Here is a 24581-nt window from a genome sequence, read left to right as displayed (position 1 = left end):
ATTATTTCGTAGTTTCCTTAAATGATGTTTTGATTTCATCCGGTGTGAAAGATATATTGTCAAGAGTTTTAGACAAACGTGGGCACATTATTTGAGGAATGGTATCGTTAGGTTCATTTGTAAAAAACCTGAGAAAAGAATAACGATAAAATAATAATAAACATTAAAAATATTAAAATAATATTTTTAATGTTTATTTACATAAACATTAAAAATAAGTTACATACTTCCCTAACAGTAGTCAACGGTAAAATGGGGCCGTTATTATCACGTTCCTGTTCAAAATAATGAATTAAAGAAGCAATTATCTCTTTACAACGACTATTTAACTTTTCATAGGACATTTTGGATTTAAATTACACCAATTTTATTTTAAAAAGAAAAACTTTTAATTAATTATAAAAACTAATAAAAACAAATCTCGTGTTAATACCGCAACTATCAAAATAAGTGTTACCAGTTTATACTAAAATATCACTTTCGTTTGATTGCAGTTAAAGTGTAATATGGACAAATGTGTTTTACTAAAACGCTTTATAATGCACTTACACAATGTAACGTTATAAACGTCACCTTTATTAATTTATATTTAAATAATTATTTTATTTTAATTTTTTACTAATTTATTAATTCCTTTACCTTCAGTTTCGTTTTTACTATTTATTCTTCAAAAAAGTAGTTGGCGCCCTCTTTCTCTTTTTTTCCGGTAAAATAAATATTTGCCTTTTTTCTCTCTGTCCAGTAGACTAAATATTCTGTTATATGTTGACAGAATAGCTAATTCCATCATAGGCGTACATCCTATAACATATGTGCTATACTTCATTATAATCTCCCACTTACTTTCTGTCAATCAACTTTCATGGTGGGATATTCTTTTTTTGTCTGTCATTGAAATTTATAAAAGAAGGCAAAAATTATTATAAAGTTAATTTTATCATCTGCAGAATTCTCTTGGGTTTATTGGTTTATTGGACAATTTTATAGAATAATTTATTGAAATTCTATGGAATTTTTTATGGAATAATACAGAATTTATGGGAATTATCAACTGCAGCTATATGTAAGACCTACCCACATGCTCTGGAGACGGCAACAGGACCTAAACACAAATCTAGAGTCAACACATAATTAGAAGCAAGCAGTCCATCTATGCCATAAGTATCAATTCCAATTTTGTATACTGTAAACCTTTAGGCAGGGTTGTTTCTGCTACGTAAATATTATTTTAAATAAACATGATTAGTTGGATTATTGTTTTATTTGTTACCAGCTAAGTGTTCATTGTCTAATTTACACTTGAGAGACTAAGCTAGGCGAAGTATAGATGATAAGCCCCCATGGTTGATTCAGGTATTATTTTATAATCATATTTCAATTCTCTTTGGTAGTCTTATCATTACACATTGGTGCCCAACGTGGGACCCGAACCCACGACCCTGAGATTAAGAGTCTCATGCTCTACTGACTTAGCTAGCCGGGCAAATAAAACAAGTTATGGTGTATTACAAGTTTATGTTAATAGAAACCTTCTAATATTATTTTAAACGAATATACAATAAAATATGTCTAATGGCTATAATTTCATTGTACTTGTCTAAAAGATTCTAAGAAGGAACAGATCTACGACTTAATTATTTTGTGTTGGTGTCATGTGACGTCACTTACTACGCCGCATCAGGATTTACACTGTACCAACTGTATAACCTCATTTTAATTTGAATTAAAAAAAGATATAAAATGTAATATCCATTACAACCAATTGTGTGCTAATACCATATAAACATATTATTTAACTTAGATATGCCACAAAAAAACAGTTTTTACGTAACCTCTTTATACGTAACAATGAGATATGGGCATAAATACTATGGATTAAACTATTTTTTACTTTCACTGTTCAACGATTTTTCATGTGAAATAATTGGAATAAGAAACATTTAACTATTTCGAATTTTCTAGTGCCTTTCATTTAATAAAAAATATGTTATTCATGATCAGATCTATAAACTAGTCTATGAACTTTAAATATATATATAACAAAACACTGCACAAAATCCAATCCACTTTATTACAATTCAATATTCCTGATTAAATTTTTAAATCGCCGGTTGTATAAACTTTATAACCTTAAAATTCTACTTCACTGTTCACCTTTCAACAACGACTTCATTTCTTATCTACTTTACGTCTCTTCTACTCCGGCCTCTGGAATAGAAGTGGGTTTATTATAAATTTTTTATTGTCTGTGTGCATTCTGGTTGCTCGTTATTTCTACTGGCTTTGTGTCAACTCTCAACAAAGAGTTGCAGCTATGATGGATATTGTGATTTGGAAATATTTATGATACCTATATAGAGTATGGAATAAAAAATTAAAAAGTGGAGTCAGATTGGCTGGAGCATTCGGCATATAAAGCTTATTGTTTAGATAAAAATCATGGTCTCCAGTTATTTATAGATAAAAATAATTTGAAGTTACAATTTTTTTAAATTTGATGTTACAAGTTTTATTAAAAATAGAAACGCTGCTCTATTATAGTAACAGTAACACTAAAAATTTGAAACTTTTTGTCCCTTGGTACTTCGTCGAAACAAAATTTTTCGAAATTTTCATCAAGACCTTTTTGATTAACTTAAAAACAAATGATCTTTCATGTTATTCGCAGTCCAAAAAAAAACGATCGATTGAGCTATTAACAAAAATGTGATATGTTTTATGTAAATATTCAAACTGACCTTCATTTTATTTCAATTCACATTCCCTACTGAGTTACCAAAAACAACCGAATATTTTTAAAATTATTGGTTCAATCAAACTATTCCTCAGTTTTTGTTCGTTAATAATTTCTATGGGAAACATATTATCTTTCATAACCTAAGAAGAAAACGAATACAAGATTAAGATCTAATCTTCTGGATGGCGGCGGAATAGACTCATCAGCCTGTCTAATCCAACGTCATTATCATAATTTGCAGTACTCCAGTAATGCACTTTGTAACAAGGCGAATTAATGCCCTAGGCCTTAACGGCCTGTTGTGCGTAAAAATAAATAAACAAGGCAAAATAATTTTTACCACTAAATTTTTAGAAGAAATATTGACCTATTAAGTTATTGATCGCATTGGTTACATACGCATCAGTGCTGGTAATAAAAAGTGTGTACCATTCTCAAACTAAGCAAAATGCAAAGACTTGCTTGCGTTGAAATCACAGGAAATCGCTATGGGAACCAATAGCAGATATGAAGACCCTACTGTAATTAAAAGGATTATATGAAAGGAAGAGAGAATTTACCTCTAATAGAGAGAAAAAACAGAAAAAACCTGATTAAAGAAAGATTAGGTAAGCAGTTGGTAAAAATATAAACGATATCAGACATACCCAATACAGGCCTAGAGTACTTTCACAAATAGGCATTTGCCTAGGTGAATAATAGAGCTGAGCAAATAATCAACACAGACTGCAGTGATATAACTGGTACACATATAGTTCTTAAACGGCAAAAGTGTCGAGTGCAGGAATATCTACTAGTGGTGAAAATTTAAACATTTCTATGCCACTAGGAAAATATACTTCTGTATAGAGATTTTTACACTGAAGCTAATGAATATACACACAAATAGTTAAATAGTCATGGAGGCTCTCTTAAGCACTAAAGTGGATTCTAGACTACTATAGGTATCGGCCCCAGATCACCGGCAATACACAAAAATTAAAGCGCTGATGGGCTCATCCTCATCTTTCGCTACAAAAAAAAACTTGAATCCATAATCAACATATCTCTTGTTGGGAAAACATATCCGATCAAGTATATCGCAAAATGTATATTGGACAAAGATAAGCGAATAGGACTGAAGTACTGCGAAGAATAAGCAATAATCAGCTTATAACCATAACAGACTTTCTTACTGGACATGGTGCAGTAAAGGCGACCTCACATATGTAAAATCATGTTTCATGCACTTAAGCTGCAGAGGACCTGAAACAGTCAACCATACCTTTCTTGACTGCAAGCCATTACATCGCAAGTCGTAAAATTTTTTCGAAAACTATCGAGTGTCTCTAAAAACGTATGGTACCTCCTCTAGACATGTTCAAGCTGATGCAGGGTTCCAGTATTTGGAGTGGTTACCATTAGTGAATGGAAGATGTGCAATAACTCAACTGACCAACTAGCTACAGTACGACCGATTTACAACAGATTGCTTTTAAAAAAAGTTATTAATCACAATTCCTGCTTAAACGTTGTCTTTAAAAGTTCGTTGGTGATAAAAGATTTCCTTCCACCTAGACTTACGTGTGATAATTGTTTTAAATACCATATCTTTTTCATTAACAGAAATTTTTGCCAAAAGCTTTTAAAACTTTAAAGATAATCACCATATTAAAGCCAAACAAACCATACCATACGCCAGGAAGTTACTAACCAACACTATTAAGCTGCTGCTATAAGCTTCTGAAGAAGTTTGCTGCTCAATATAATAGAACCAAAAATCCTAAACGCGCTCTCACCTGAGCAAGCTGACTCCTTAAATCCAGCCATAGTGGGTTTGCTCTGGGAAAAATAAGAAAACACATCAATTATGTTCGTAGACTATGCTAACTATGACTCAGTGTGAAAGAAAGGTCTTGTTTATAAACTTTTTATGCTTATTCAGTGCCATATATATATAGAGAGAGAGAGAGACAACTAATAACATGGTATCAGATAAGTACTAACACGACTACTTTGCTACACGATAAGTGTAGCAAACAGCCACTGAAATATCTTTAACAGATAGTAAATAGTTAGTTTAAATACCGAAGATCATATCAAACCGAAATAAGACTGAACCAGGGACGTTTATCTTAATAACAGAAAAGCAAACGAGCAAATTAAAATATGTATTAATAGTCTCTGTTTAAACACCAAATGTGTTCTTAATAACTTTTAGTGACTTTAGATAAAATTTTATCTTTTAAAAAACATACTGAAAATACCGCCTCCAAGATAAGGATGAGTAACAAAATTACACAGATATAATACCATACAATCTATCATATAAAAGGCAAGGACAAGTCCCACTGTTTGTCCGGTAGGGTAACTACGCCACCTAGGAATGAAATCTGAACATAATTTATATATCCTTATTCGGAAATGTTGCTACTTCATCAGTAATTAATCTTTTCGAAAAATTACTAAAAATATAATTTACTGCAATTGAAAGGTAAGATTTACATACATTTACATAGACACTTATAAAAATAAACTGACGTTTAACAAATATCAACAAAATAATATTAATTAAAATTAAATAAAATTAAATTAAATAAAATTAAATAAAATAAATAAAATTAAATAAAATTAAATAAAATTAAATAAGATTAAATAAAATTAAATAAAATTTAATAAAATAAAATAAAATGAAATAAAATTAAATAAAATTAAATAAAATTAAGTAAAATTAAATAAAACTAAATAAAATTAAATAAAATTAAATAAAATTAAATAAAATTAAATAAAATTAAATAAAATTAAATAAAATTAAATAAAATTAAATAAATTTAAATAAAATTTAATGAAACTAGATAAAATTAAATATAATGATAATCAACATCGAAAAATAATACTGAAAATTTAAATAATGAATAAATTCTATACATTATTTAACTTACTCAAATATTATAGTATTATAATTTTAAAACTTTTAATTTTAAAAAACTTAAATGTGTTATCTTATTATAAAAAAATATTAACAATCTATCTATATACGACAACTTACACTGTTTATCCGGAGTAATTACTTCTAGGGACACCTAGGAAAGAATCCTAAACTACCACTTGACATTTTAATCATATTTTGTTCTCCCAACCAATGATTTATAAATTTGAATGAATTTGTACGTATTTTTTATACGTCATTGCCATTGATTTATTAGCAATTTATTATACAAGTTTATGATTCAAATAATATTTTTTGGGTGTTTTGTAGTGGGAATAGAATAGTTTGTAGGATCCTGACGTATGATTTATCATCGGAAAAGGTAGGGAGCAGCAAATATGTTCAGACAGAAAAACACATGCTACATTACCAAAAGGGCATTACATCATATCTCCGTTGCCATTAGTCCGTTTAGAGCGTGTGATGTGTTAACTGAAAGGGGAGAATATAACGAAAATATTAATATACAAAAAAATATGTCGACTAACAAAAGAGCACTATAGAGTATCTTCATTATTAATAAATGTATAGTTACATAAGAGATATTATAGAGCACTATGATTAAAATTAACTAAACGACAAATTTAAATTTACTGACTTAAAAAAGGCCTTTGGCCGAGTCCAAAATTAAGAACTGATCGAATCCTATTATGCGACATAGCAAATGAAAGATAAATATATATCGAATATATTAAGATAAAAAACAAACAAGGATACTACCAAAACGGCACTACACAGTATGCTTATTACATAGCGACACACGAGATATCATAGGGCACTATGAACAAACATAGATATTGACAAATTTTGATTTATTGACTTAAACAGGTCTTTGAGTATAAAATAAATAACTGATCGAATCGTAACATGCGACATAGCAAACGAAAGTGAAGTATATAACGAGTGTCTTAAGAAAGAAAAAACGAACAAGGCGACTACCAAAAAAGCACTATACAGTATCTTTATTATTAATGAACATTTAGCGAAATCCGGGCTATATTTTCCGGGCTGGAACTATATTTTGCTCAAGACAGCTTCTGATGTTGATAATAATGACTGTTAAATGTGGTCGTATAAGCCATACACTTTAGGTTCATTTCAGCTTAATTACATTGAGATGAGTCAGATATGTAACTCGTGGATTAAATAAAATTAGAAAGTTTTTTTGCTTACAAACTGAAATGCCATTTGGGTGGTGATTAACTGCTTTTCCTAAAATATTATATGATACAATGCTACGTTTATCAGAATTCGGCTAAAGCTCTCGATAATTCAAAAAAACTGGTATCTTTTTTCTCTTTTATGTTGCTATAAAGCACTGTTTGTTTGTTATCTCTTCTACATCGAAACAAAAATAAGAAGTTCTCTCTACTTCTAGTCAGTTTTGGGACAACCAGCTGCCATTACTTAATACTAGTTTAGGTTCCACACTGTTGTTTAATTTTTCGGTATCCATATCTAGTAAGCTCTTTCCTATCCCTTCATAGGATGACTTTCTTTAATTGCATCTAAAATCTCATCGGTTGTATCTACTTTTCGACGACCACTATTATCAGCAATGTGTTAGCAATATATCTTTGTTCAGTAAGCAACGATCAGTAAAAAAAGTTATTGTCTCTCTGATTACGAAGATTCTCGACAATTATCTTAAAAGTCCTATTTAACCTGACCAAGCTTATCTAAAATTAAATGCACATAATGCCATTTCTGAAAACGTGTATGCCTTTGTAATAGACAAGTTAAATGTCTTATTATTCTTAAGATTATTGATATTATGTTTTAGTAATATAAATAGCAGCAATTACTAGAAAAATAATAATAAAAAATCAATTTTTATTTTTTAACTTTTTTTTGGTTGTACATTTGCTTTAAGTTAAGTTAGATTTATTTGAGCTATTTTTTTGCTCCAATAAATATATGCAATATTTCATAAAAAAATCAACTTTCAGTTTCATTATAAAATGACTTTAATTAACTTTATTATTTTTTTATTTTATCCAATATACACTATCCTAAAAGCAATTCTCGCTTCATTACTTTATCCTGTACCTTCGGGATAGGCGCACAATCGCACCTAACTTCCGAAACTTCATAAACGACCCTCTAGATGTAATCTTTTCTGTTCCTGCTGGTGTGGCAAAACCATTTATCAATTGATTTATAGAACAGACTCTAATTACGGCGGCCTCCTGCTAGTTAGCTGAAAAAGAAGAGATGGTTTTAGAAGGCGTTCAGATGATCCAGCGGCTTTTTATTTTTTATTCTCGAATTTTTTTTTGGAATAATTGGAATCAATCCGAGTAGTATATATATATATATATATATATATATATATATATATATATATATATATATATATATATATATATATATATATATATTTATATATATATATATTTATATATATATATATATATATATATATATATATATATATATATATATATTTTGTTATGATATGTAAAATCGAGAAAAATATTGGTTTGTTTAAAAATATTTCAAAGTTCAAAAACATTAAAATAATTCAGATAAGTAGGATAATATCCAACAAACATTTCGGAGAAGGAAAGTTATTAAATCCTTGGATTTCCTGTACTAAACAAAGTGTAAGCTTTGCATTTATTTCTTTGTTATACTTGAGTGACCCGCATAATTTTAAGTGAAAACAAAAAGACAATTGAACGGGGTTTTCCAAAATACATTAATGCAGTGATTAAAGACAAATAGAAGAGATTTTAGAAAGTGGTTTTTGTTAGTTTTAAGAATTATAGAAAATATTATTTGTAAATAAGTTTTAGGAAATTTTATAATTATAGGTAAAAATTTGTTTGTTATCGAAATAAAAAAATGGGGGAATTGTGACGAGTTTTGATTGGCGGAGATTAAAAAAGGTTCCTGAAATGTAGCAAGCAGTAGTGTTGAATGTTAGTGAGTTTTTGTGGAGTTAGTGTATCTGACAGAAGCTGAAGCAGCAAAATATTGTAAGTCATATTTCTCTACTTATATTCCAAGAGTCACTGTTCAGGCCAACGAGAGATTCAGTTTATCGTAAAGAGAAGATATTCCAAGAGTCATTTTTCACTCGGGCCAACGAGAGATTCAGTTTATCGAGAGGAGAAAGGCTATCATAATTTGAATGATTTGTGCTTTTGAAGGAGATCATTAAGGACGATATACTTGCAACAATCTGTGTAAGATTGCTGATTACATAGGGAGCGGTTGAGAGGAGATAATACAGTCCACAAGGAACAAGGATTTGGACCACTCATCATCAGAGAGAGATATTTTTGTTTTCTGCAGTTTTTTTCTTTTATTGATAACACAATTTCTACACGTAATTTAGAAAGGATATAAATATTTTGATTAGGAGAGTTAGAATAGTTTGGGATTTTAAGATTTCAATTAATATTGTTTGTACCATAAATTTTGATTGTTCACGTACGGAGAACAAAATTTTGAGAATCCTTATATGAGGTTTGTTTATTGAAAACGTTTGAGTGTGAATCATTTCATTATTTTTATTTCAATTTATAGTGTTAGATCATATGTGTTTTTTATTATTCCGGTATTCTCTGGACCTTACCTTTCACATGTTATAGCATAGATATTGAAGCACGAATTTAACCCTGAGATAAAAGAATTAAAAATTGTGATAAAGTCATAATCATATCATTTAAATAATTTTAATTAATCAAAAAAATTAATTAGCTAATTATTGCTTGGCGCACCAAGACTTTAAATATCACAATAACTGGCTTCCAAAACGTGGGGCTTGAAAATATCGCAGCTTTACATTTGAAGGAAGGGAAAGAGATCTGGAATAAGTACAGGTGATCCAGAGATAAAAACATATAACATTGAAGGAATTTGAATTTGAAAGTATTTTGACAATTTTTCCAGGGAATATAAATTTGATTTATTGATTGATCGTAGTTAGTGGATATTTACTGCTATTGAATTATTTGATTTTATTTTCTTTACCAATCGTACATTTGATATTTATTTTGAATTATTTGAATTTTATTGATTGCATATTTGATATTTGTCGTGAAAATTTATTACATTTGGGGAGAAATATTGTCGTGTTCTGAAACATATAGAGTGTTGTAAAATTTCACATTTGGCGGGGACAAAACCATTAACGAAAAGAAACAACATGTCGACCACAAGGAGTCAAAGCAAAATGCAAGAAAGGAAGGAGGATAACAGAGAAGAGGAAACAATTGTTGAAGAAGGATCGGATAATGAAGGAAATGTTACAATAGTTGAGGAGAAAAAAGAATTATCAGGAATAGAGAAAATATTACAACTAATGCAAATACAGACACAAACAATAGAGAAAAACCAAATTGAAACGAAACAAACAATGGAAGAAAACCAACGGGAAACAAGGCAAGCAATAGAACTAAATAACAGGAATATAGAGAAGCGTTTGGAAAACTATGAACAAGAAATTAAAGGATGTGTTGAGGGGATAAAGAAAGAACTGATACAACAGATAGAAGAAATAACCCTAAAGAATGCAAAACAAGAGACAGAGATTAAAGATATCCAAAATACAATGAAGGAGATACAAAATTGCCAGAGAAAGGAACTAGAGATGCAGAGAGAAGAAATAGAAACTAAAATGAAGGATATTAAGACTGTACAAAAAAAGGAATTAGAACAGTTAGAAACAAAATTTGAAATGGCTTTACAAGAAGACAAGAAAGAAATAGAAAAACAAATTGAGGATATCAGAAAACAACGAGATATGGGAGACAGGAGAGAAGTACTCATCCAAAGTCCGGGTGACATAAAAATACAGTTTGGCGGGGATATTCGGAAAACACACCCAGTACCGTTTGTTAAAAATTTGAAAACCAAATTACAACATATTAGATATTTTGACGATTGCAAAGAAACAATTAGAAACCATTTGAAAGAAGGAGCAGCGTTATGGTATGAAAGCAAGGAAGATGAGTTTGAAAATTGGACAGATTTTGAAAATAAATTTCTCAACTATTTCTGGGGGAAAAATAAACAGAGAGAAATCAACCAAGAGCTACAGAATGGAAAATATCACGAAAAAATGGGAATATCTGAAGAAAGATATGCTTTGCAGATATATAACAATTCAAAATATCTAGAATACAAATATTCTACCGAACAGCTGGTAGAAATGATCAGCAGACATTTTGAGGAAACGTTGGAAGATCACGTGATTTTGAGAAACTATCAAGATATTGATAGTTTGTGCCAATTCCTTCAATTAAAAGAAGCGAAAAGAAAAGAAATGAGAAATAGAAGACAACATGACCAATATAATGGACCGGAAAGAAGGTATTCATCAAATTATGACCAGAGAAACCGACATCCCAGATAAACAAACGAATATAGGCCGAGAAATTACAATAATTACAATAGACAACAAAATTACGATAACAGGAATGACACACAACAGAGAACATATGAAAATCACAACAGGAATAGAGATGCACAAAATCCTCCTAATAGGAATACTAACGAACAAAGGGACGATAGAAATAACCAGAGCTTCCACCAACAAAATAGAAGGGAGATGAATCATGTAGCAATAGGAAACGACAGACAAATTTCTAATTCTAATCTAATATTTTTAGATGCATTTATAAAACATAAAGCGATTAAAATTGTGATTGATTCTGGATCGGAGATATCGCTAATCAATAAAAAACTAGTAAAAGAATTAAATTTGGACAGATTTGTGTATAAGATTCCTAGGGTTGATTTAGTGGGTGCAAACAATAAAAATTTGACGACAGTAAACGAAGGCTTGGGAGTACAGATAAGAGTGGGAAACAAAGTCCATATTATAAAATGTGTGGTGATTGAAGATTTAAATCATGATATGATAGCGGGAATTGATGAATTGAGGAAAAAAGATATCACCATAAATTTTTCGGAAAATAAACTGGAAATCAGAGCAGAACCAGACAACACAGGAGAAGAAAAGCAAACAGATAGGAAAACAAATTCTGGAAGGATCAATGCACAGGAAAAACGCAAAGAAATCGATATGACTGTAGAGGATAAACCGAAAGTACAAGAACAAGATCTAACAGAAAAGAAAAAGAGAAGGAAGAAAAAGAAGAAGAGTTCGAAAAGAAAGCAGGAAAATAAGATGGAGACCAGAGAAAAACAGGAAATAGGAAGTACAGAAGAATTGTTGGCAACCGACGATAAAACAGAATGGAAGCAGGAAGAAAAAGAAGGTATCATCAGAGAAATGAAAGGAATAGAAACATGGTGCTCGGAATACCAAAGGGAATTAGAGGATAAAAAGAAAACAGAAGAAAAAATGGCATTGATGGACGAGAATCCAGAATTGTGTGAAGAAGTATTATGGACAGTGAACACATGTGAACAAAAGGTGGATGAAAGAAAAATAAATTGTGGAAAAAACATGGAGAAGGAAATAGAGAAGATTTTAGGAAACCATGGAGATTTTGTTAATAAAGTAAATCAAGTGGTTAAAAATTATGAACTTTCTTTTAAGGGAAAATACTTGGAAAAATTTAAAACGAAAATATATCCAATCCCGTATAAAGACAGGCAATATACGGGGTATTTTAACATTCACGACATCTATCAATATCATGAATAGATTTTAATAACATAGTGAAATAATTTGATCCTAGAAAACTTTTGTCATTTTTAAAATTTAACAAAGAGTTTTCGGCAGATCAAATGGCGGGGATTTGTTATGATATGTAAAATCGAGAAAAATATTGGTTTGTTTAAAAATATTTCAAAGTTCAAAAACATTAAAATAATTCAGATAAGTAGGATAATATCCAACAAACATTTCGGAGAAGGAAAGTTATTAAATCCTTGGATTTCCTGTACTAAACAAAGTGTAAGCTTTGCATTTATTTCTTTGTTATACTTGAGTGACCCGCATAATTTTAAGTGAAAACAAAAAGACAATTGAACGATGTTTTCCAAAATACATTAATGCAGTGATTAGAGACAAATAGAAGAGATTTTAGAAAGTGGTTTTGTTAGTTTTAAGAATTATAGAAAATATTATTTGTAAATAAGTTTTAGGAAATTTTATAATTATAGGTAAAAATTTGTTTGTTATCGAAACGAAAAAATGGGGGAATTGTGACGAGTTTTGATTGGCGGAGATTAAAAAAGGTTGGATAAGTATGTAGGAAAAAGTTTAGCGAGATTGAGGAGAGAGAAAAGATAGGATCAGTTGGTTTCCAAGTCTGTAAGAGGAACAGTGATTGTTCTCTGGCGGTTCCTGAAATGTAGCAAGCAGTAGTGTTGAATGTTAGTGAGTTTTTGTGGAGTTAGTGTATCTGACAGAAGCTGAAGCAGCAAAATATTGTAAGTCATATTTCTCTACTTATATTCCAAGAGTCACTGTTCAGGCCAACGAGAGATTCAGTTTATCGTAAAGAGAAGATATTCCAAGAGTCATTTTTCACTCGGGCCAACGAGAGATTCAGTTTATCGAGAGGAGAAAGGCTATCATAATTTGAATGATTTGTGCTTTTGAAGGAGATCATTAAGGACGATATACTTGCAACAATCTGTGTAAGATTGCTGATTACATAGGGAGCGGTTGAGAGGAGATAATACAGTCCACAAGGAACAAGGATTTGGACCACTCATCATCAGAGAGAGATATTTTTGTTTTCTGCAGTTTTTTTCTTTTATTGATAACACAATTTCTACACGTAATTTAGAAAGGATATAAATATTTTGATTAGGAGAGTTAGAATAGTTTGGGATTTTGAGATTTCAATTAATATTGTTTGTACCATAAATTTTGATTGTTCACGTACGGAGAACAAAATTTTGAGAATCCTTATATGAGGTTTGTTTATTGAAAACGTTTGAGTGTGAATCATTTCATTATTTTTATTTCAATATATAGTGTTAGATCATATGTGTTTTTTATTATTCCGGTATTCTCTGGACCTTACCTTTCACATGTAATAGCATAGATATTGAAGCACGAATTTAACCCTGAGATAAAAGAATTAAAAATTGTGATAAAGTCATAATCATATCATTTAAATAATTTTAATTAATCAAAAAAATTAATTAGCTAATTATTGCTTGGCGCACCAAGACTTTAAATATCACAATAATATATATATATATATATATATATATATATATATATATATATATATATATATATATATATATATATATATATATATATATATATATATATCAACGCGAATTCTCACCCTAATTCTCAACCACATATATGTAGAGGGCAACATCCCAGAAGAATTGCTTAAATCGATATTTTTACCTCTACCAAAAAACAACAATCCCAAATCATGTAATGATTTTAGATTGATAAGCCTAATGTGCCACTCTTTAAAGATTCTCTTCAAAATTGTTCAAAACCGAATTTATAAGAAATGTGAGGAGCAGATAGATGAAACTCAGTTTGGCTTCAGAGGAGACATGGGTACAAGAGAGGCATTATTTGCGTTAACGGTACTCTTGCAGAAATGTCGGGAATATAACAAGAGTGCATATGTATGCTTCATAGACTTTAGGAAGGCCTTTGACCGAGTGCAGCATATGAAGTTAATGAATGAATTAAAAAACATCAATTTAGACAAAAAAACATTGAGTTTATTAAGGCTATATACTGAAACCAGAAAGCAGTAATAAAGTTGAACGATATAGAAACAAATAATATACCGATTGCGAGAGGGGTTAGGCAAGGATGCGTCTTGTCTCCGACGCTTTTCAACGTGTACTCACAGGTCATATTCAGAAAAGCCTTATGGGAAAGAAAAGAGGGAATAAGATTTCGTGGAGAAATCATAAACACCATGAAATTTGCAGATGACGCAGTAATTATGGCTGAGAGTATAAAAGAACTACAAACTTTACTAGATGCAATAAATAGTGAATGCATTCAAATGGGACTTGACATCAACACAGATAAGACCAAATTTATGATAGTATCAAGGAGTCCAATAAATAATGAACAACTAACTCTTGGTGGACAGCAAATAGAGAAAGTGACAAAATATAAATATCTGGTAGCTTACATTAACACAGGATTAGATCCAGACCAAGAGATCAGGGTACGAATAAAAATGGCAAGGGCAGCGTTCTTAAAATTCAAGCAATTGTTCTGTGACAAAAATCTGAATACTGCGCTGAGACTGAGGTTTGTTAAATGTTACGTCTGGTCGCAACTATTGTACGGAGTAGAAACATGGACATTAAAAGCGCAAATAGTTAAAAAGCTTGAAGCCTTTGAACTTTGGATATACCGGAGAATGTTGAGAATTCCATGGACTGCCAGGGTCACCAATGAGGAAGTGCTGAGAAGGATGGGTCGAGACAAAAAATTGTTTAGAACAATAAAAGTACGCAAGACTGCATACCTTGAACACATACTGAGAAATGATAAATATAGTGTTCTGCAGGTCATCATGCAGGGTAGTGTCGATGGCAAAAAGGGAGTAGGTAGAAAGAGGAAGTCATGGCTGCGAAATATTCGAGACTGGACAAACATGACTGTAGATGAATTATTCCACGTTGCAAAAGACAGAGAAGCTTTTAAAAATGTGGTCGCCAACCTCCGTTAATGGGGACGGCATAAGAAGAAGAATATATATATATATATATATATATATATATATATATATATATATATATATATATATATATATATATATATATATATATATATATATATATATTTATATATATATATATATGTATATATATATATATATATATATATATATATAGACATAGTAAAAAATACGACCGTTGATTAAATTTGGAATATATTCAATGGTTGAATAACAGAGGTTTTATCGGTCAATAATTGGCAAATAAAAGACGTCAACTACTTTATTGCTTTATTTGAATACGTTTCGCTTTTATTTTTAAAAGCATCATGAGTTCACTACAAATAAAAAAGATTTTAGAATATAAGTAAACAAACCAACAGGGTTCATACTTACAAAAACAATTTGTAGGGTTTTTTTAAAGATGGTATAAAAACTCTACGATAACTTAACATTAAAGATTAAAAACTAAACGGGAGAAACGAAACAAAAAATACAAGTAAAACTGTAAGAACATTAGTTCATTTAATTTTAACCGATGGCTTCATTTGAACGTTGGTTTATCGAAAAGATTAGTGTGGTTTGACCCTCGAAAGAGCTTAAACCAACGTTCAAATGAAGCCATCGGTTAAAATTAAATGAACTAATGTTCTTACAGTTTTACTTGTATTTTTTGTTTCGTTTCTCCCGTTTAGTTTTCAATCTTTAATGTTAAGTTATCGTAGAGTTTTTATAACATCTTTAAAAAAACCCTACAAATTGTTTTTGTAAGTATGAACCCTGTTGGTTTGTTTACTTATATTCTAAAATCTTTTTTATTTGTAGTGAACTCATGATGCTTTTAAAAATAAAAGCGAAACGTATTCAAATAAAGCAATAAAGTAGTTGACGTCTTTTATTTGCCAATTATTGACCGATAAAACCTCTGCTATTCAACCATTGAATATATTCCAAATATATATAAATATATAAATATATATATATATATATATATATATATATATATATATATATATATATATATATATATATATATATTGTGACGATTGGGGTTTATAGAAAATAATTTATAAGTTATATACTACATAATATTAGATATAAAAAAGTATTTGATTATTTTAAGAAGTTATATACTAGAGAATTTAATAAAAATATATTTATGTGAGGGCATTTTTAATAAATTAGCATATAATAATTGTAAAAAGTTGTATTTTAATGTTGTAAATATATTTAAGTGAGCCATGTGCATAGGCAACCAACTATACAGTGAGTGATAGACAGATATACTTACTCTCCAACTGACATTTTAGGAAATAATTGGGAATATAAAGTGGGGTTATAATAATATATTGTTTGAATTGTGTATTTTATTAAATTAGAGTGTTAGTTACTAATTTGAATGTTTATTCTGATCTGAAAAGCCTAAGTGTCAACAAAATTATCAATGGAACATTAACGAATTCTCCAGAGTGCAGAGTGTGACCATTGTTTACGGTCGAACATTCTGGAATAATGATTATGTCGGTGGATGGAACAGATATTTTTTCGAGAACATCCATATCGAAGAAATAGAACGAAATCGAACATGATTTCTTACCAGATGATTATAGAGCATCCAAAAAGATATAAATACCTGTGATTTGGATTCAAGATGGCAGTTTTTAGTCAGAAGTCAGGCCAGTTTATTATGAAAGTTAGTAGACACATTTAGTTAGTGAAGTAAATTGTTCAGAATTTTCAAGAAGTCAGTCAGAAAAGTTTAGTAAGAAATATGAAAGTTAGTTGGAGTCAGTGAATCAGTTACAAATAGTCAAATTGTTTAATATAGTGAGTTAAATGAAGATTAAAAATTATGCATATAATTAATGCACATTTATAATTATACACAAATAATTATTGAAGATTAAAAAAAGTATATTGGAAGAAATTAAATTATATTATGGTTGGAGATTAGTATAAATCAACTTATAATAATTGGATATTGGTATATTGAAAAGAAGAATAAATATAAATGGTGTTTGCTGGTTTGCTTGGTGGTTTATAAATGCTGGTGAAGAAAAATATATCTTAAATTGGTAGAAGCTGATAATTGGAAAAAGTAATTTCACAAAAACAAGGATAACCGAAGTACGAAGACATTCTGTGGTGATTAGAATCTATATAGTGGAAAACAGTCCATTTAGGCATTCAGTGAAAGAAAGGTACAAAATTTTGTTAATATAATTTAGTTAATGTCATAACAATTTCAATTTTGAAGATAGTTTGTTTAAATTTTACATTGTCTATAGAATTTAATTAGTTTTATAAGAGTATCAATTTAAAGATAGTTTATTTTAAATTTACATTGGCTAGGTTAGATATATATGTGTGTTTCATAATAGTTATAATAAAGATAATTTAAGAAAGTACTTACAAACTAATTCTTTGAGAACCGCGATAAAAACCCTATATTATTAAAAATACTCATTGCTCATCATTCAAACAAACAATACATCATAACAATATATATATATATATATATATATATATATATATATATATATATATATATATATATATATATATATACAGTTTGTTATTTCGCTGACCGTGATTTTTTAATAGAAACTTTTTAAATTCTTGTGTTTGTCAGTCTATTATAAATAAAACACTTAATTATTGTTTAAACGTTTCGGCTAATTATACTTATTATACTTATTATTACCAACATACTTATGAACTAGAAAACAATAATTATCTATCAGAATTTTACTATTTAATTAAAAATAAAAATGGCATTATCAGAAATTAATATAATTTCGATACCAATTAATTACAAACCCAAAGCATACCTAGCATTAATAATCGTAATCTCACTTAATTAAAAAAGACTATAATATATCCATCCACTAATGGATTCTCTAAACAAATGTCAACAAATTTTGGCAAAATATGATGACATTGTTGTGATATAAATGGTCAAAAAAATTCAGAAAATATTTTTTGAAATTTAAACCCAATGTTAATAAAGATGAATGTGATTTGTAAAACAAATTGTAAAGACAGCAAATCAAAATATATTGGATATACACATCAATATCTACATAGAAGGGTTGTTGCACACACAAACATAGTGTAAAAATCAATAAATTAAACACTACAGACTTAGCCTTCATAGCCTTTTACATTCTCTAGAAAATAGCCATTATTTTAATTTTAAAAATGTACAGATTTTGGAAAAAGAACAACACCACAAAAAAGGATGCATATTGGAAATGATACATATAAAAAATGATCAAAATTTCAAAATTCTATTACTAATAAGACTGATATCAAAGATCTTTTTAATGAATCATAATTTAATAAATTGATTTGTTTTTTTAATACACCATTGGCAGATATTTAAAATACGACACTGAACCACTCACATTTTAAAAAACCTGCTGTTTGTATTAGGATTAGATCCCATTCTTGTATTCCATGTGAAACTACCAAATAATAAAGATATAAAATATAATTGGGTATTATGTAATGACTCTCAATCTTAAAAAAAACAAAAGCAACAACAACGGTGGTCCAAGAAGTAATACAAAATGGGAAACCGCTTTACCCATTAACATTTACTAAATTTTTTGCGTGCTCCACAACCTGAGGATTACAGGAACTTTTTAAGAATGAACCAAGTAAGTTTTCCTGCAACTCAGAGATTGCCTATCACACTGAGGTACCTAGCATCTGGCGTAGACTTAGAAGACCTGAAATTTACTTGCGTCATTACTTTTTAAACTCTGCTGTGCATCAGAATGAGAACTTACTCAGCAATTACAAAGACATTGAAGTAAAACATTCAGGTAATTGTGTTTCAAGTATATATTTTTATATCATAATATATTAAGGAAGTACGTAGAAATTAATTATATTTCACAGGTAAGCGTACAAGTTTATAATGAGTCAAATGAGGAACAGTTATTATAAGTTAGCAACATTTTCTTCATCATGTGGTTCTTGGTGTCGCCTTGGTGATTGGCGTACTCCTGGTGGAGCTGGGTTAGGGTACCCTTACCAAGTATTCAAAGAAGATGACGATGGTGAAGGGGACGACATCGTCTAGCGCTAGGGCATTAGAAAACGAATTTCTCTGGTCAAGGTGCACATTTCTGCTTCAAAAACTGGGTCAACAAATATTTTTTCCATAAAGCGTCATTAGTCCGGAGCTTTTTTAATTTTAGAGTCTATCCCTTAGCCAGAATATCCTCTTCTATCTCAGGTCGCTTTAAATACTCGCTAGTTCCACTAACTGTTCAGTACTGTCTGGACCTGCTTTTCTTGTGTTACAGTGCTTTTCAAGAATGGCAGGTTTGAAAGTTGGTGTTGCTACTTGGCCAGGAGACGCTAGCCAGTAGTTTCCTAGAAAAATAAAATAAAGAAAACGAAAGCTTACAAAAGCGCAAAAACTATTTATTAATACACATACATATTTAACTATGTTAATTTAATTATTATGTAATTGAAATACTAGCTTCGTCTATAGCAGTCAAAATAGCAATTGCTCATGAATTCGATAGACAATTCAATTTTCCCAACAACTGTGAAGGCAGCTGACGGCAAACAAATGGCAATCCAAAAGTCTTGCAATTGTGGATCTTACTATTATTATTACAAAGGTTATGTGAGCATTGTGCTAATGGCTATTGTTGACGCAAATTATCAATTAATGATGATCGATGTGGGATTTCTGTATGATTTGTATCGATAATTTACAAACACGCATTAAATCTTAATTACAATTACGCCAAATGAAAACTGCACTGTGCTAATAGCAGCCTTTCAAATAACTTGACTTTCAACCAAAACAAATTACAATATTACGCACTATATGACCAGCATTAACGTGTTTGTCTCAATTGTATATATATATATATATATATATATATATATATATATATATATATATATATATATATTGAAAGGCATACGACCGTCTAAATTTAAATACACAATGTGAGTGAGATTAAAATCTCACTGAAATGAGAATACCGGTCAAGGAGAAATAAAAAATGAAAAAACTATTTCAATCTTTTAATAGAAAACGTTTCGTACAGTATTTCTGCACTTCTTCAGTTCTAATGATTGTAAAGTCATATATAGATGTCAAACAATGTCAAATGCATGGTTGAGGTGTTACAAAAAACATTTAATAAATACAATAAAAGTTACAGTTATAAAAACACATTCAGACTTTTTTAAATTTATACAAACATTAAAAAGTCACAAAAATGTCACAAAATGTTAACAAAAACAGTCTAATATAATACAATAATTCTATTCTATCGCTGATGTACAATATAAATATAGAAACATGAAGCCAGAAGAAAAAGTAACTTGTTTTAATTACCGATATTCTCATTTCAGTGAGATTTTAATCTCACTCACATTGTATATATTAGATATATATATATATATATATATATATATATATATATATATATATATATATATATATATATATATATATATATATATATATATTTATATATATATATATATTTATATATATATATATATATATATATATATATATTATTAGATATTATATACCTATATATAATATCTATTTTTTATTAGTTTAAGTACTAATAATTGTATAGTTATAAAACTAATAGGCTGCTACTAACACTATCGTCAAAGTCATTTAAAATTTCGCTTATTTCTCTCTGTCATAAAACAACCTTCGTCCTGAATTGACTATTCACATCTCGTACACTTTCACTTGGGAAATCCTTCGTGAATACTCGAGCACTATGTTTAATCCTGCTTTTCTTGTCGCTTTCACCGTATCTCTTACGACAGCAAACGTTCCTGCAGGCCATCCAGGAATAAAAATCGACGTAGGTGATAAAAAATTTAGATGTGTATATGTTTCTTTAGCGAAGTGATATACCATTTTATGTAAGGCTTTTCGTTAAAAAATTGTTATGGCCGTATAAATTTGTAATAAATAGAATCAGATAATGAAGAATTTTCTGTCAAAATTTCCTGATTTTCTCAAGTTAAAGGTTTATTTAAAAAGAACCACACATATTATGATGCATCCAAAAACAAAGACAAAAAATAAATGACTTTGATGTCAGGGGCACCGCTACTATTAATTAAAGAGTATAATATGGAACAATATCTTGAAATAAAAAATTGCTTTTTACTAGCTCTTACTTATGTCATCATAGTATACGAAGAACACTAGAAAAGACACTTATTTCTAATAACTTAATACTTTTACCGGTGTATACCTGCTCCCTGAGACTAAGCGTTTCAGTTTCACTAAAGGCATGTTAGGCAGTTTGTCACAATCAGAGTGTCAATGTTTTGTAGATTTTTTTGGTTGCCCTTGTAGAGCTCTTAATTTGTTGATATGAAATTGTTTTCGCATTTTTTAAATTTAGTTACTAACGAAATCTATCGTATGTTTATCAATAATATAGCCACCTCAAAGTAGCTAAAATATTTATTTTTTGAATCCTGCTTGAAATTATACCATTGGATAGCATTTTTAATATTTTTTTTAAATGATGTATCACAAGTAGGGGTTTGCAATTTAAACTTTTTTGGTTGGGATGGGTGGGGCCTAGGGGGTTAATGGGGGTGAGTTCTCTTTCATGTCATTTTAGTTTTCCCTTACTATCCTAGAAACGATTTTAAGCATTTTTCGATATCAGCTTTTGTTCGTGAAATATAGCCCATTGTGTGTTTTAAAATTGACACACTGTATAGAGTGCGTAGGTTTCATATTCAAATTTTATCTGTCAAATTATGATGTACAACATACGTAAAATAACTGTCAAAGTGACAATTTGAATTTAAAATTTCTCCGATAAAAATTACAGTTTTTAATAATTTTAAACAGTACCGATTTAAAATTGAAGTGCAAAAAACATAATAAACGAGCCGGTCTTCTAATTAGTATTGTGATTCACTTTTTATGTATAATTAGGATTTTAATTTTGACCGTACAGTTAAACAATCTAAGTGTTTTACGGTTGTAAATTTCTATTTTGTTTCCCCAATGGGGACACTAGTTCAGCGACGTCGTCGTTGACACAAATGTTAGTAGATAATAGTGAGGACCATTTGAAAATAACTGATAATCAAAGCATGGTCATAAAAAATGTCAACAATGTAGGAGCTGTCATGGAACCGGAAAAGAAAACCTACAATTTACGCTCAGATAAATATAATATTAAACGTATTTGGGTTTTATATTGAAAAAGTTAATGTTGAAAATTTAGGTAGATTACATTCGATGACTGTTAGTCATAGTTTATTCAAAAAATTAAAACTTACAAATATTTTGGAAATTAAAAGCATAGGTAGAAATGGTATCAAGGTTTTGTTAGTCTTTTCTAAAAGCAAATAATTTAGTAAATAATTAAGCATTCTCAAGAGTCATCTTCTAAAGTTATTAATATATATAGAACTAAACGTAAAATTGTTAATGATAATTAAGTTGAATTCATAGATAAAAAGACAATAATTATCACATTTGAAGGCAACGTTCTGCCGAATTATGTTTCTTTTAATAAGGTATTTTGTCTTGTTGAACACTATATTGGAAAAGTCGTTCAGTGTTATAAATGTCTTAGATTTGGACATGTATCTAAACAGTGTAAAAGTACACAAGAATGGTGAATTCAATGTAGTGAATTTAAAGAAAAAGATCATTTGTAATGGAGAAGTTGTATTTTGTATTCATTGTAAAAGTAGGAACCATCTGTCGATATCTAATAAGTGTCCACAATATAAAAAACAGAAAAAAATAAAAAATATAATGGCTGAACATAACATATCTTTTGTAGAAGCACGTAATGACTGTGAAAAATCCTTTTCAAATTTTGTAAGTAACAATTCCTTTGAATGTTTAGCAGAATATGAAAGGGATTTTCCTAGTTTGCCTACAACTAGTAAAATATATTCCGGTATCTAAACAAATTCCAAACAAGTCAAATTCTGTTTTTACTCACACTGATTTAAATATTACGAAATCTCGAAATTACGAAAAGTCAATTTACCAACTCCACAGTCATCTACTGAAAATCCAATGTTTCCTTTTGTTTTTGGACCTGATAAACCTTTACCTGTTAAAGTATACAATCTTTTGATGATATACGATCTATAGATAAACAAATAATAGTCAATAATATTGAACATGTATTGGAGGGTACTCTGATTAATAATAACTAAAAAATGTCTTGTCAACCTAAGTTAAAAATAATGCAGTGGAATGATCGTTCTCCTGTCTCAAATAAAAATAGCATGATACATTATTTAGTAACTAACAAAATAGACATAGCTCTTATTAGTAAAACATGGTTTAAAAAAAATGTATTATATGATTTTAATTCGTATAATCTTGTTCGTATCGTCTATTAAAATAGTATCGTCTATTAAAATAGTTAAAACACGTATTTACGTAAATATAGCTATTTTATTAAATTAAATCAAACTCGTTCACAATGGTCATAATTAAATCACACCAAATTATTATCTCTCGTTCCGCTGTGTTTATGTGTCATCACCCAACTACTCGTGACCATATAAGGCAATTAGTGACCCAAGCCAATCACCGTATTAGAAGTTGAGTGTGACTTCACAATGTCATAACAGAACTACCAGTATTCCATCTTAAGCTGATTAGGACATTAGGAAGTTAGTGACTTAAGCTGATCAGCGTATTAGGATAATAGTGTGACTGCATTCGACCATCCTGACGTCACGACCGTCCTCGATCGTACAACACCTATTAAAAAAAATAATATGTACTTTATTATTAAGAATGCCAATTTATAGAAAGGCTCCATCATTCTGCAGAATGACATAGTCTAAATCAATTCGTTTCAGATAGCTACAACTATCCATACAAGCTCATTTTTAAACATTAAAACATATGGCTGTCATTTTTCGGAATGACAATGTGAATAAATTTGTTTCGAATAGCTACGGCTATTCAAACAAACTCATTCAAGACATTAAAATATTTGGGTGTCATTTTGCAGAATGGTGAACTGAATATCCATTCAGAACATTAAAACATTTATTTGTCATTTTTCAGAATGACGAACTGAAAATCCATTCAGAACACTATAACATTTATTTGTCATTTTTCAGAATGACGAACTGAAAATCCATTCAGAACATTAGAACATTTATTTGTCATTTTTCAGAATGACGAACTGAAAATCCATTCAGAACATTAGAACATTTATTTGTCATTTTGCAGAATGACGAACTGAAAATCCATTCAGAACATTAAAAC

The 24581-nt window shown here is 29.5% G+C and overlaps 1 protein-coding gene and 1 non-coding gene across 6 annotated transcripts in view; one reads left to right on the top strand and one right to left on the bottom strand.

The window, feature by feature from the left end:
• LOC140439400 (uncharacterized) overlaps positions 1-24581 on the top strand; it is a 743908-nt gene that overhangs the window by 485735 nt on the left and 233592 nt on the right. The gene's annotated exons all lie outside the window — the stretch shown is intronic.
• On the bottom strand, positions 1411-1483 carry TRNAK-CUU (transfer RNA lysine (anticodon CUU)). The gene has a single exon. It is a non-coding gene; the product is annotated as a tRNA-Lys (tRNA).

This window comes from Diabrotica undecimpunctata, chromosome 1 (genome assembly GCF_040954645.1).
Source record: "Diabrotica undecimpunctata isolate CICGRU chromosome 1, icDiaUnde3, whole genome shotgun sequence".
In the NCBI taxonomy this organism is placed as follows: Eukaryota; Metazoa; Arthropoda; class Insecta; order Coleoptera; family Chrysomelidae; genus Diabrotica; species Diabrotica undecimpunctata.
Note: the sequence above shows the minus strand (reverse complement) of the source record. Positions and strands in the feature narration are given on the sequence as shown.